Here is a 12,833-nt window from a genome sequence, read left to right on the forward strand (position 1 = left end):
GAAGAGTGCTGTTGGATCAAATCCAAGGCGAAAAAAAAATAATAATAATAAGCAAAGTGTAGCAAATACAACAACTCTGTTTACATTGTGACACCCTGTGTGCTCCTCAACTGACTCCCTCAAGGTAAAACTTGGATAACAAGGAAACTAAACTGACTTTTAAAAAGGGATCGTTCACCCCAAAATCAAAAACATGTACTTTCCCTTTTACTTGTAGTGCTTTTCATCCTTCCATATTGTTTTGGAGTGAACTGCAGAATTTTGGATATGTAGCCGCATCTAACTGTATCACTGCCCAGATAGAAACATGCATCATATTTCTCCTCACATGGCTTTACTTTAACTTTCTACTTTTTGAGCAGACCTGTGCCTTTATACTTAGAATCTGCCCGAGCTGCCCTGTGAGCCTTCACAGTGGTGAGTGTTGCTTGATGAAAGTATGACCCTCGGACACGAGGCGCTTTCCAATTTCACAACTCAAGCCACGTCTGTTCTAAGTGTAAAAATACAAGACCCATATCTTTTTTTCTACAACTATGTGTGCGCCTCTGTTTTTCTTCCTCGCCGCGCTGAAGAAATGTCTTGTGTCACGCTAAAGTGTTCGGGAAAGGCTAGCGGTCTTGCTTTCGCTGACAGCTGACCCGAGATGGAAACTCTTTCCCCGTCCCTCTTCCAGAGCAGCATTCTTTAGCGGCAGCCTCACCTCGACTGATCCCGCTCCAGCCGCCAGGAAACACACAGCCGCAGTCCCCAGAACAACACACACATCCAAGTAGTGCACATGAACATATTGTGGGCACGGTACCCACAATCCTACATAGAAATTAATCTGCCAAAATCGGAATGATTAAATAGATTGTTTGAGGGTCCAAAAGATTCTAGGAAAAATTCTATGGAGGACTAGAACTGCACAAAATAGAAAAAAAAAAAGACAGTTAAAGAGATTGTTGGATAGTTGAACACATTCTGATAGCTCCTCTCGACACATTTAGTGGGACTGCAAACAGTAATGTCTGTGACTTTTAAAAATGGAAAAATAAACATGTAGTTCAATAATTAAAAATTAAGTGCCATCAAGTAAAAACAAAAAAGAAATAGGCATTTTAATTTCATAAAATGTGACAATTTTATATTAATTGTTTTACTTTATTTACTGTTTAAAGAACCCCCACCCACACCCCATGGATGTATAGGAAATAATTCCTTATTTCTGTATTTTCCTTTTCTATGTCATAATGCACGTCTGCCTCATTATCATTCAGTCATTCATTCCAAGCCAATCACAGCAGTTACTGGCCCGATCCCAGTGTCCACACTCAGACTCACAGACTTCGAGGCGCGTTCCCAGTCAGTCTGCCCCAGTTATAATCTTCACGGGGCATGTGGGCTCCCTCGTACACATTTTGAGCCACTGATGGCCACTTTCCGTTACTCTGGAAGTCTTCGTTACGTTAAACATGGGATTACCAGTGCGTTATTAACCTATAATTCTTTGACTGAACATGTTTATATTGCCTGAAATCGCTGTCCCGTCTCCATTAAGACCATTCAGGGACTTGCAGCCTCCCTGCAACACTCACCAGCCGGTGTCAGCGAAGTATGTAAGGGATCAAGGCTTCAGGCCATAAGGGGGCCACTGGGATTGGGATTGGGCAACAGCGCTCCACACAAGAACACACACAGACAGGGCACTAAATTGCTGTGCTGTTCGTGAAACATATCTATGTCTATTTGTTTGGACGTAACTTATCTCAAGGATCATTGGAATTTGTGGGTTGTTTTTAATATTCAGGAAGAAGCTTTTGTTTCAGAACATTTCGCCGAATTCTCTGAAGCACATCTTAATTGACCTTGCAGGAATTCCAAAAAAACCCCCCTAATCTCTGGAATCTCGGTCAGAGTTTTGCATTTCAGTGGCGCATTTGCTTCTGGACATGCTTTCTGGAACTTATCAGACCCACACAAATAGTTTCTGTCTACGATCCTGCAGTCCGGGACTCGGGCGTGGAATTAAACCCATAGGCCTTTTCCGAAGTAAGAAAACCGTGTTCTACACATCCGAGTACAAGACTCACTCGCCTGGGGGCAAAATGTTAGGGGATTATTTGGGATCTAGCTACCAATGAGCTCCGGGCATTCAAAGCTTTCACAACACATGGACTGCAGAGTTTAAGTAATCATTTGGTGCTGATGATTTTCCCTTTTTTCCTAGAGGAGGGGGGGGAGCTTTATAATGCCTTCCGATACGCACAATTGCCAGGATTAAGAGCACCGATCGCGGTGAATCAGACGTGATGGAGAGGCGCAGTTTACGAGACAGCCGATGAACGCGGAGGACTCCCAATCAAAGGCTGCAGTCATGGCGGGCCAGCGTGCCTCGTGTGGGAGGGCTAAATCACTGACTTGCATCTCGGAGATTAATTTAAGCTGCTTTCCTTGTGGGCCGCATAAAAAAGAAAAAAAAATGTGGGCTGTTTTTTATGGGTAGCGGCCAAAACAGCTGAAGTTTCAAGGTAGAGGAAGAGACAGCAGGGAGACATTAAACATTACAGAGCGGTTGGAGTGCTCACTGAGGATGTGTCATGGTTACAGAGAGGACACAGATGAAGAGTTGTATTCCGTAAATTCACATACAGTGGCCCAGATTACTCATCACACCTGTGTTCCTAGTTAACTTATCAATAAATTCCAGTTGGTGCTCCTTTGCAGTTCACGTCTTACACAATCAGTGTTAAAGATTCCGACACATCCATCTTCGTTTGTTTTTCAGGCACTAATGCCAATCAGATACATTTAACCCTTCACATGAGTCTTTTCAGTCGTACATAAGACTTGCATGTTTCCTTGAACACTTTTCGCAAGTCAAAATCTCAGGATTATTTTAACTGACCTCCAGCACCGACCCGATGGCCCGAGTAAAGGTTAGCAAAGTACGTTTCTGCAGAAACACAGAGAAGTTCGAGCTTTCACGTTTCCTTAAGTTGCATCTCATTTGTTTCGGTTCAGTTTTCTATTCCTGTCTTGCGCTTGTGCTCTGGTTAGGTGCAGGCACAAAAAACAGTTGGTTAAGGTTAGGACTTCAGAAGAATACCCAGTTTTGCTCACCACAAATAGCTAGAGATGGCCAGACTTCCTGGAAAGAATATCCAGCTTTTGATTACCACAAACACAGCTGGAATTTGTCCTGAGTTCTCCTTAATGTTATCCAGTGGTGTCATGGTTACAAATGCCAAAACGCAGACTCCGACTGCGGTCATCCGTTTGTCAGCCTGATAGACAATAGCCAACTGTGCTGATCAACTGCTTTATGCTAAATTAGCAGTGTGAGCTGTAACAGGGCGGGTAAATTCTAACCTTCCCAGGGTGTTATTACCTGCCCTTTTATGATCTGATCACATAAGCCTTTTGTTCACTAGTATTAGTATCGAATGAACGTGTCCCTCTGTCATCTCTACAAAGTGGATGTCACAGTTCCAATTACTGTAATAACTAACTGCTTAGCAGAGTGAGAAGGAGGTTGCGCCAGAGCAGGAAACCCATGCTTAAATCAGTCTGCTACACCTTAGCTGACGTGGATTGGTGACAGAGAAGAGAATATTTGCAAGTCTAATGTCACTGCATCTTAAGAAGGCTGAGCAAGAGTACTTCTTTTTTCATATTTTAGGAAGATAAGTTAACAAAGACTATGATTTGTGCCGTATCCACTGTCGGTCGCACAGACTTCAGTTCTAAGTGTGATGTGACTACTTTTAGGCACCGGTCGGACTTTTTGTTTGCAGATTAAACATCAGATTAGTTTGAGATTTGAAGGTTAAAGGGATGGAGGCAGGAAGGAAAACCTCACCTGGCCTTGGACGGCCTGCTTGCGTGCGCTAGCACGCACACATCCGAGTTTGCATGCGAGCCGGCATATGAGCCTGGACGAGCAGACATGCACACGCTCACAGACTGACACATCTGCCTGCGAAACTCAGCCTCGGCACTCAGCCCGGCCCAGGCCCCGCCCCCCACGGGTTCAGTGATTGGCCTACTTAGAAGCAGGGGCAAGCCCACTGGCAGATTTGAAAACAGGGAAGCAGAGTGAGGGAGGGGATGGACAGAGGAGGAGGAGGGGATACAGAGAGGGGGGCGGTGCACTAGTTTGTCCCTGCTCTCTCTCTCTCTCTCTCTCTCTCTCTCTCTCTCTCTCTCTGCTGGGTCAGGATGGAAAGGCTTACACAGGCAGGGGGAGGAAGCATGTCATGAGAGGTGATGACACAGCCACGGAGACACATCCACATCCTCGCTGACTCCCAAGTTCGCTGCCCGCCGCTGCCTCCGCCGACTACGCCGACAGAGGAGAGAGAGAGCCGAGGATAGCCCTCCGTTCTGCCCGCCCCCCCCCGGCCACCACTCTCTCTCTCTCTCTCTCTCCCTCTCTTTTTTCACTTTGTCTGTGGATGATGGGATTTTAATCATGTGGAAGGTAAGAGAGACAGAGGGGAGGAGGAGGAGGAGGAGGAGGAGGGAGTGAGCAGGCTTGTTTTGTTTTCTTGATGCTTACTGTATAAGGGGGGCCTCTCTCTCTGAGGGAGTTTGTTCTCCTTAGTTTACTTAAGTCTGCGAGTCCCCCCTCCGCCCCGGGGGGATTCCCGCACGCTTTCACCCCTTCCAGTCCGGACTCAGACTCTCAGTGGAAATGAGGAGTGGAGGCGCTGAGTTGCCAGCATTACTGGAATGATAATGATAGAGCAGTGGCTTAGGGGACGCAGCCAATGGGTGCCGTGGAGCCATCTGTATCAAGGAGGAAAACTTGCTGCTGATTTTACATTTTCTAACAGAGAGTGGTGTTTTTCCACTGTGTATATGCATGTGTGTGTGTGTGGGGGTCTGCACGACTATGAATGTGTCAGCTAATGTCAACTTCGGCCTCACGGGGAACTTTAATTCTCCCGTTTGTTCGGGCCCCTAAAATGTGCATAAAATTTTAGGAGGCGCCGACTGTGACACTCGTGAATACTGACCGCAGAAGTGCATTAAAAACCGTACGGCGTGCGTGGCGGTGCATCTGAGAGTCTGTTTCGTGTGACCCAATTTCCAAAGAGAGCCACTGTGTGTTTTTTGGTCGGTTTGCTTGAAGCCCAAGACGCATAAAGACAGGAGACGGTGCCTTGAGGGACGCGCTAGAAAAAAAAAAAAAAAAAAAGTGTGTGTGTACTTGAGTGCTGGAAGTGTGTGTTTGAGCGTGATATAAAAGGTCCCAAACATTATGGCACTTAAGAAGGGAGGAAGTTTGACAGTGTTGATCTAACAGCTCGGGGAGAGTGGACACTCCCCCCCACCCCAGTGTATGTGTGTGTGTGTGTGTTACATTATGTCTAAACATCCACATGAGTGCTTTCCTACACACTTCATCCGTTCAGATTCGATCAGCTCTGTTTGCACGAGCCCTCCCAGAGGTCGGGTTATTCAATTTCACAGCATCTCCTGTGTGCCGAGGCGTGTTCGGGGGGGTCCGTGCGCGTGCCGCCGCCGCCGTGCTCTCCGTGCGTGCTGGAGCGTGTGTGCGTCAGCTGGCAGCAGCGTGCTTTCAGTGCCACTGCCGCCGCCGCTGCTGCTGATCCTTCTCACCTGCTCCGGGTCACGGGGATCGAGGAAATCCAGGTTCGGTGTTTGATCTGCGAGACAATGAGGGGGAAAAAAGCTCAAGGGAGGGAGGCTGCAGTGGCATGACTGGGATGATGAGTGTAGTTTTGACCGCAGCTAAGTGCATTAAAGCGAAGCATGTGCGGGTTTAAGTGCTAGGAAAAAACACATTTTTAGCGCTAAAACTTGAAAGCATTGACAAAAATGCTCAAATGTGATCGACCGTGACTGGAAATCAAACGGATTCAGACAAACTTTATTGGCACTCTTTTAAACGCTCGGGAAAACATTAAGTGCAGAGCTTGTTTCTCTTAGTTTATGACAGTCGTCTGCGTATCTTGCAGCTCTGCCTGTTCTCCCAGCACAGATGAGACGGTTTCCAAGTGTTGGGAGAGATATGTTTCATATTCGGCGCTTTGTTCTCGAGGCCTCAAAGACCAAGACAGCTGCCTGCGGCCAAAAATAGCTATTGTTCTGAAAGGTTTAATAACTCTTGAACCTCTAATCCCATCCACATGCTTTAAAGACGTGTGTAAAAGTGGAGTTTCTCGTGCTTTAAGTTCACTCAGGGGCTCCGGGGTGAACGCGATTACGCCATCACGTTCTGTAGACTTGATTCGTCGAGGAAAGCCGTTGTTTTTTTTTTTTCTTCTGTGCCGACGGGCAACTGATGTAGCATTCACTGTTTTGGTGTTGAAGTTCAGCTGATAAGATACTTTGGAGTTTTTTTTGGACACATCTACATAGTCAGTTCAGGATTTCACCCAAAAACTGCTTGGAAGTCGAAAACATTCGAGTATATCTTTTCAAACAAAAAACTAAACGTTCTCACATTTCCTAAGAAATCCACTACATTTTGACTGAATTCTTCCATTCTCAGACAAAGAAATGTAAAAAATGGGACTTAAAATGAGCCAAACTTGAGGTTCTCCTCAATAAAACCAAGTATTGGAACTTGTTGCTCAGTGCTCCATTAAGATCGGATCAACAAAATAAGTAGAGCCCTACAGGAGAATCACGCCCCAGCCAAAAAAAACTGTTCTGGACTTTGAGGGCTGAATAAAAGTTTCATCTATCCATAAAAAAAAGTGGAATTCAAGTCTGCAGTTTGTCATTTCCTCCATCGGCTCTGACAAACAGTGACATGGAAGGACAAAACGGCTTTTGTCTGGCGTTTGTTTTGTAGCTGTCACGATGCCGACCGATATAGCAACAATAGAGTCGTTGCTGTTTCTTTTCCTGTTTCCCTTGACACGTTTCAGCCGCATTGTCAGCCTGGGCGGGCTTGAGAACAGCATCTTAGCTCTGTTTTTTTTTTTTTTTTTTTTTCCCCTCCCCTCTTTGAACCTGAAGACTGACTGTGGGAACCATGCAGATAAATATAGCAAAGGCAGTAATTGTCAGTGCTTTTTCCTGTGTGGGGTTTTGCACTGTCGGTTTGTTTAAGTCTTTGCTCTTAGTATAAACCCAAGGAGCTGTTTGAGCGTTGGGGAGAAGGCCGCACTGGATGCTGCCACCTACATCCCCCCCCATCTCCCTGAAATGCCCTCCTATCTCACCAGCATGTAGCTTACATGCTATAATTGGGAGGTGTAACTCATGAGACCCTTATCTCTCCCTAATTGGTTAATTTGATCTTCAGAGCGTCGGCAGCCTCCCACTTCAGACGCTCGAGGGGCGAAACTGCTAATTGCTATCTAAACATCCTTCAACAAAAAGGACAAAGACAGACTGGAATACTTTTTTTCCCCCCTTCTTTTTCTTCTTCTTCTTCTTCTTCTTCCCTTTCCCTCTTGTCATCTGCCTATTTCCACTCCAGTTCAGTTCATTTTATTCACCCCAGTGCGTTCTTTAATCACCAGCCGAATGAGACGAGAGTGCACAACGTTGCCATGGAGACTCGTGACAATGAGCACAATCGGTTTCGGCGAGACTTGGCAGCTTGTGTTGTCCTGTGGAGAGGATAAGTAGCTCCTCAAACTTTTCTCCCCCCCTGCACTTGTCAGGAGTCTTTACAGTAGACCGCTTTACAAATCAAGTGCTGTATTGCCCAAAACTTAACATGTGAACTATGATTATGCTATCATTGTCCACGCTGGACTGCACACTTCTTACTTTAATGTTAGAGATAAGAAAAAGAAGAAAAAAAAAAAAGTCCAGTGTAACAACAGATCGGCCAAATGTGTGCAGAGAAGACCCTGAGCTGGCTCCCTGTGTCATTTGCAGTACATCTAATTAAGGCGTCTTTTTCAGTGCAGATAAGGAAGTTGCATCGCGCACCGTATTTCAGCCTCACTGCTAATGTGTCGGATGCCGCAGCCTGGTCAGTGGCCCTCCACTGACGCTGTAGTCACTCCTCCAGCTGCACTTCCTGTGCAGTAGTATAATGAGCAAGAAAGTCTGAGCCAGAAGGCGGCTGGGAGGCTCATTCACAGGAGTTTCCCTCCGGAGAGCAGGGTTTACATCCCGCTGTTGGCCAAGCGTGAAGAGAAATGAGTTTTTTTCAGTTATGTGATGTGAGTGAAGGTACGGAAAAAGGTGACCGATGTTAAGGAAATTACCTGAGTGACGTCACGTGAGTTACATCACTAAATTAATTCCTTTCTCCTAATGCTTGCCAAGAACTTTATATTACCCAAGCTTAACCGAGTAGATCATTTTGCCGAGCCCAACCCTTGTTATTCCTAAACCTAATACTAAGCAAGTACTTTATTTTGCCTAACCCTAATTAAGTATTTTTTTTCCCTAACCCTAACCAAGTGACTGTTTAACTATATTATTTACGTTAAATAATGTGCGACACTATGCAAACTGTTCATTTTGAAAGTCTAACTGGAAGTTGTCGGTGAGGTATCGTTGCCAAATTTACCACAGAGCCTTCATTCTTCCTCAGTAGCTGCAGTGTCACAGTATGAAGCTGAACGCAACTGACCAAGCTGCTCAATTTTGACAAGTCAGGAGTGACAACGTGCTGCATTTTTCGAATCACAGCTCAGTAATCCTGCAATAACCAACTTGTTATTCTGCGAGGCGCTGCAAATGACGTTTGAATCTCTGACAAAACATGACCTTTCACAGTTGTTTTTTTTTTTTTCCCGTCTGGAGAAAAGTAATCACTAATTCTCTGAGAGCGCCGCCTGATAAACAGCGTTTCACAGGTATCAGACACAGCTCGTTTTTCATTATTTCCCCCCCTCCAGATTACACGTTCGGAGATATGCCGCAGCTGTTTGATATGCATCTAGGGTTTTAACGGAATTGCCGCCGACCGCAGGTTTAAAAGTCACATCACATCATTTGCGGAACATCAGCCAGTGGAGAGGCCCCGAGAGTTCAATATCATGATGATTTTTGACATTCCTTCCCTTCGGATCACGTCACGTCTCACTTTTGCTTGCATCGTTCGTGCTGAAAAAAATGTAGAGGGTGTGACACAAATGTATAATTGTAAGCATATTCCAGAGATTCCAATGTATGAGGTGATATGAAAAACAAGGTGCCCTGGGAGGAAGGGTCATTGCAGGCACGCTGGGGTTAAACTCAGGTCACATGTGCAAAGATACATGTTCCTTGAGAAAACAGAGCTCCAGGCTTCGCCACTTTACAAAACCATCTCTATCAGACCAAGTTATTTCTGTCAGCCTCGACTCCCAAAGCAGTTGGGATGCTGTGTGATGATTTGCTCGTCCTTTCTGACATAAAGTGACTTGAAAACAGCACAAAGACAATATATGAATGTATTTAGTGACTATCTTATGCATCAACTTGATCAATTTTTGAAAACATATACATACTGTACTGTAAATGGAGGTAAACTGGTTAATTGGAAACAGGTGGTAGTATCATGATTGGTGTGAAAAGGGGATCCTCGAAAGACTCAGACAGGCATGAGGCAAGTTTACCATTTAGTGAAAGGCATGATTGTATAAAGGATATCACTGCATTAGGCTGAAACTGTTATCAGTAAACACAGTTTGTCAGCAATGGTTGCATTTTGTTTTTATGTGTTTGGCGTGGTGGTAAATTCCTCTCTTTTTTGGAAGCAGCATTTTAAAATTCAGACATAAAATCTTCATTTTCTTGCACTCAAAATATTACATTTATTTTTTCGGCAAAAGTCATCATGTTTTCACAAAATGTCTAACATAAAGTACCTGGGAAATAGCAAACGCTTACCACCAGAATTTTAAAAAATTAGAAATTAAAACATCAGTGGCAGACTCAGGATGACTGAGGAGCAGGGGTGAAGTATAAAAAAAGGGGGCACCCTCACAGAAAGTTGTGATGGAGGGCACTTCACCAGGTTTTGTCCATGCTAAGTCCACTTTTAACTTACTTTATGCGTCATAGGTCACGCACCATATTGACATTTCTGTCACATCATGTTCACATCACACGTTTTTTGACCTGACCGTCGTATCTGGAGGACGAGGCTGCCAAGCCAGTGACCACAGTTCAGTTCTGTGTTTCAACATCTGTTAGAGTGAAACCTCAGGACGATTTCCAGATGGGGTTTTTTTGGCTATAAAAACAGGTATTTTAAGCCAAATCGTGAACTTTTTCTAGCCCTAACCAAACGGTTTTGGTGGCAAAACCCAACCAGAACATAAGCACAGGGATCTCACACAATGGACACTCGGAGACGGATATTCTGGCGGTTGGGCTGAAAAAAAGCAGGCAGTTGCAACGGAATGAAATAAATAAAAACTAGATGTTGTAAATATGGGAAAAACCTTCATTCACTGCCGGGCTTAAGGGATTCAAACACCGCACAAAGATCGCTTGATACGTAGGCTATTTTTACATGCACACCTGAGCGTCCTTCGAATCCGCCTCGTCACATTCCTCCCTCGCAGCTGCGGCGTATAAACCCCACAGATGCTGCGCGCCTTGGATTTATCCCCCGAGTGCCTCTACTAACACACACACAAGCTAGCTTACCTCGCTCTCTGCCAGCTCTGTGGGGCCGCTTTTCCACGCGGGAAAAAAAAAAAATACACTTCATTATCCAATCAAAGTTGCAACGATAATTTAGCACTTTGGGGAATAAAACCGCCGCTTAATCACTTTTACGTCCGCCAAGGGGATCCCGAGCATATATTTTGAGGCAACGTCATTGTATGTGGAATGATTGTAATCATGGGGAGGAGGCGGTAACTAAATTTTGCAGTGTCTTAGAACAGGAAATATAGGTATGCTCAATCATTCCCGAACGGCGTTCCCAGGGTGATATTTTCCTCCCACTGTCAGTGTGAGATTAAATGAAGACATGTGAGTGTGTGATAGGTGAGTATTTGAGGGGGATTTTTGCTGTAAAGAAGAGTAACCTTGGAGCCGCAGCATGTTCAGCTTTCAGTGTATCTGGCACTGTGTGTGTGTGTGTGTGTATATGCCTCACGGGTGCAAAGATCACCCACTCCGATGAAATATGTCCTTGACAGCACCAGACTTGTTTTCGTCTCTCATCATCTCCGGCCTCTAGAACATCACATCTAATTTCGCATGCAGCAACTGTACCCCGATCTGGGTCACGCGAGCAGACGGACCGTGCCCGCCCGCCCACACACATGCACCAACACAAATAAGAAAAAAAAAATACAAACGTCACCCTGTATCATAATCACTAATAGCCTCGGCATCCCTGACTACGAGCAGCCAATCCTGTTAGGTGTGACTGACCGCTTCGGAACATGAAAGGCTGTGATTGGTCACAGCTAGTGTGGTCGGAAGCGGATTAGGGATCAACATGGCAGGGTGTCTGGAGTCAGACAAAGACTTTGTGTGTGCATATGCATGTATGTGTGTGTGGCAACATTTAGCGTTGTTAACTCGTTAATAATCCAGCGAATGCAGCCTCCCACTGTACGGGGGAGATGACGGGAAGATGAGGGAGACGAAGATGAGAGGGAGGAACGAGAAGAGAAGATGAGAGAGATTTTTCAAAATCGCACTCTCCTTTGAGTTTGACATCTAAAGCTTCTTTTCCTTTTTTTTTTTCTTCATTAGTCTAAAAGGGAAGTTTGGATTTCGCTTCAGCTCTGGGCATCTTCATAGCCCCCAACTTTTTTTTTTTTTTTTTTTACTCCTCCGTCCTAATTGGACTCCCAGCACCTCCACCTGCCTGCGAGCCGGCGTGCTCCACATAAAGTGAACTTCTCCCTGCACCCGCGCTTGCAAGATTTATCACGTACTTCCCACAAGCTGTGCCCAAGACAAATATTTAGCAAGGAAATGGTGTAGAAAAATATTTTGACTTTGCTCCACATGGCGGGGGGGGGAGCGAGTGTACCAGCACTCTTTCCTCATGGCTGCAGTGTACAGAGAGCGATACGATCTTCTTTTAAAGGGGCATTGTGTCTTTTGGAGGGGAACTTTAACACTCAGAGTTTAATTGTTTACAATATTAATGAGGTAACTGGGAAATGTTTATTTTTTTCCACACAACTGAATAATCAGAGGACTATGGATTAAAGATGGAGAGGTGGCGGGGTCCGCCAAATGTAAACAAATTAAAACAAAAACAGCAAAACTACAGAATGCACCTTTAAAACAGCTGATTTACAAAGGATGTTTTTTAACCTTGGCATGGATAGTATGCTCTTGGGGGGAAAAAAAAAAAAAAAAAAACAAAGTCAGTCAAGGGTTAATCTCTCCGAAAGCGGATTATTCCGTATACAAATCCCATAAGCAGTCGAAAATTCTTCGACGTAAACAAAGGTGTCAAAAGGTTTAGGTGTTGTTAAAAATGGAGGAGGGGGGGTGACATTTTCTCAATGAGGGGGGTGGGAGAACACAAAAGGGTAGAGGTTGTTTTTCATAATTCACAAGAAGGTGTCAATAATGTATGTCGCCCAAAATATCTGAATAATTGACTTGGCTCTTTTCTCCCCGCGTCCCTGCTGTGAAAGTAGGTGACGTCCGTGGGCACGTTTTAAAACCTGGAGCATCGAAGAGATTAGATTTCTGAGCCCAAATTTGATCCTTTAAGTCGCGCTGACCTTCAATCTGGAACATATTTCAGTTCGAAACACACAAGCGTTAACCAGACAAGCGCTCTTTGCTCTGAAAATGTGGCATTGTCAGAAAAAAAAACAAAAGACCTGTCAGATGTCATCGCGTTCGCCCTCCTTCGCTGCGTTTCCCAACATTCTGCCGCGCTATCTGTTTGCTATTTTCTGCCTCCTTGCGAGTTAAAGAGCGAGTCATGC

The 12,833-nt window shown here is 45.0% G+C and overlaps 1 protein-coding gene across 4 annotated transcripts in view; it reads left to right on the forward strand.

Moving 5' to 3' along the window:
- Positions 1-12,833, forward strand: part of LOC119015521 (E3 ubiquitin-protein ligase Midline-1-like) — a 65,396-nt gene that overhangs the window by 16,198 nt on the left and 36,365 nt on the right. The window contains exon 1 of one of the 4 annotated variants that reach the window (XM_037091584.1): positions 4,223-4,465. The exons of 1 other annotated variant lie outside the window; for it this stretch is intronic. The gene's annotated coding sequence lies outside the window, so the exon portion shown is untranslated. Of the gene's footprint in view, positions 1-4,222; positions 4,466-5,624; positions 5,644-8,063; positions 8,201-12,833 lie in introns of those variants that run through there. 2 more of the 4 variants (XM_037091586.1, XM_037091585.1) reach the window with 2 other exon arrangements.

The sequence above is a fragment of the Acanthopagrus latus genome, chromosome 24, assembly GCF_904848185.1.
Source record: "Acanthopagrus latus isolate v.2019 chromosome 24, fAcaLat1.1, whole genome shotgun sequence".
Classification (NCBI taxonomy): domain Eukaryota; kingdom Metazoa; phylum Chordata; class Actinopteri; order Spariformes; family Sparidae; genus Acanthopagrus; species Acanthopagrus latus.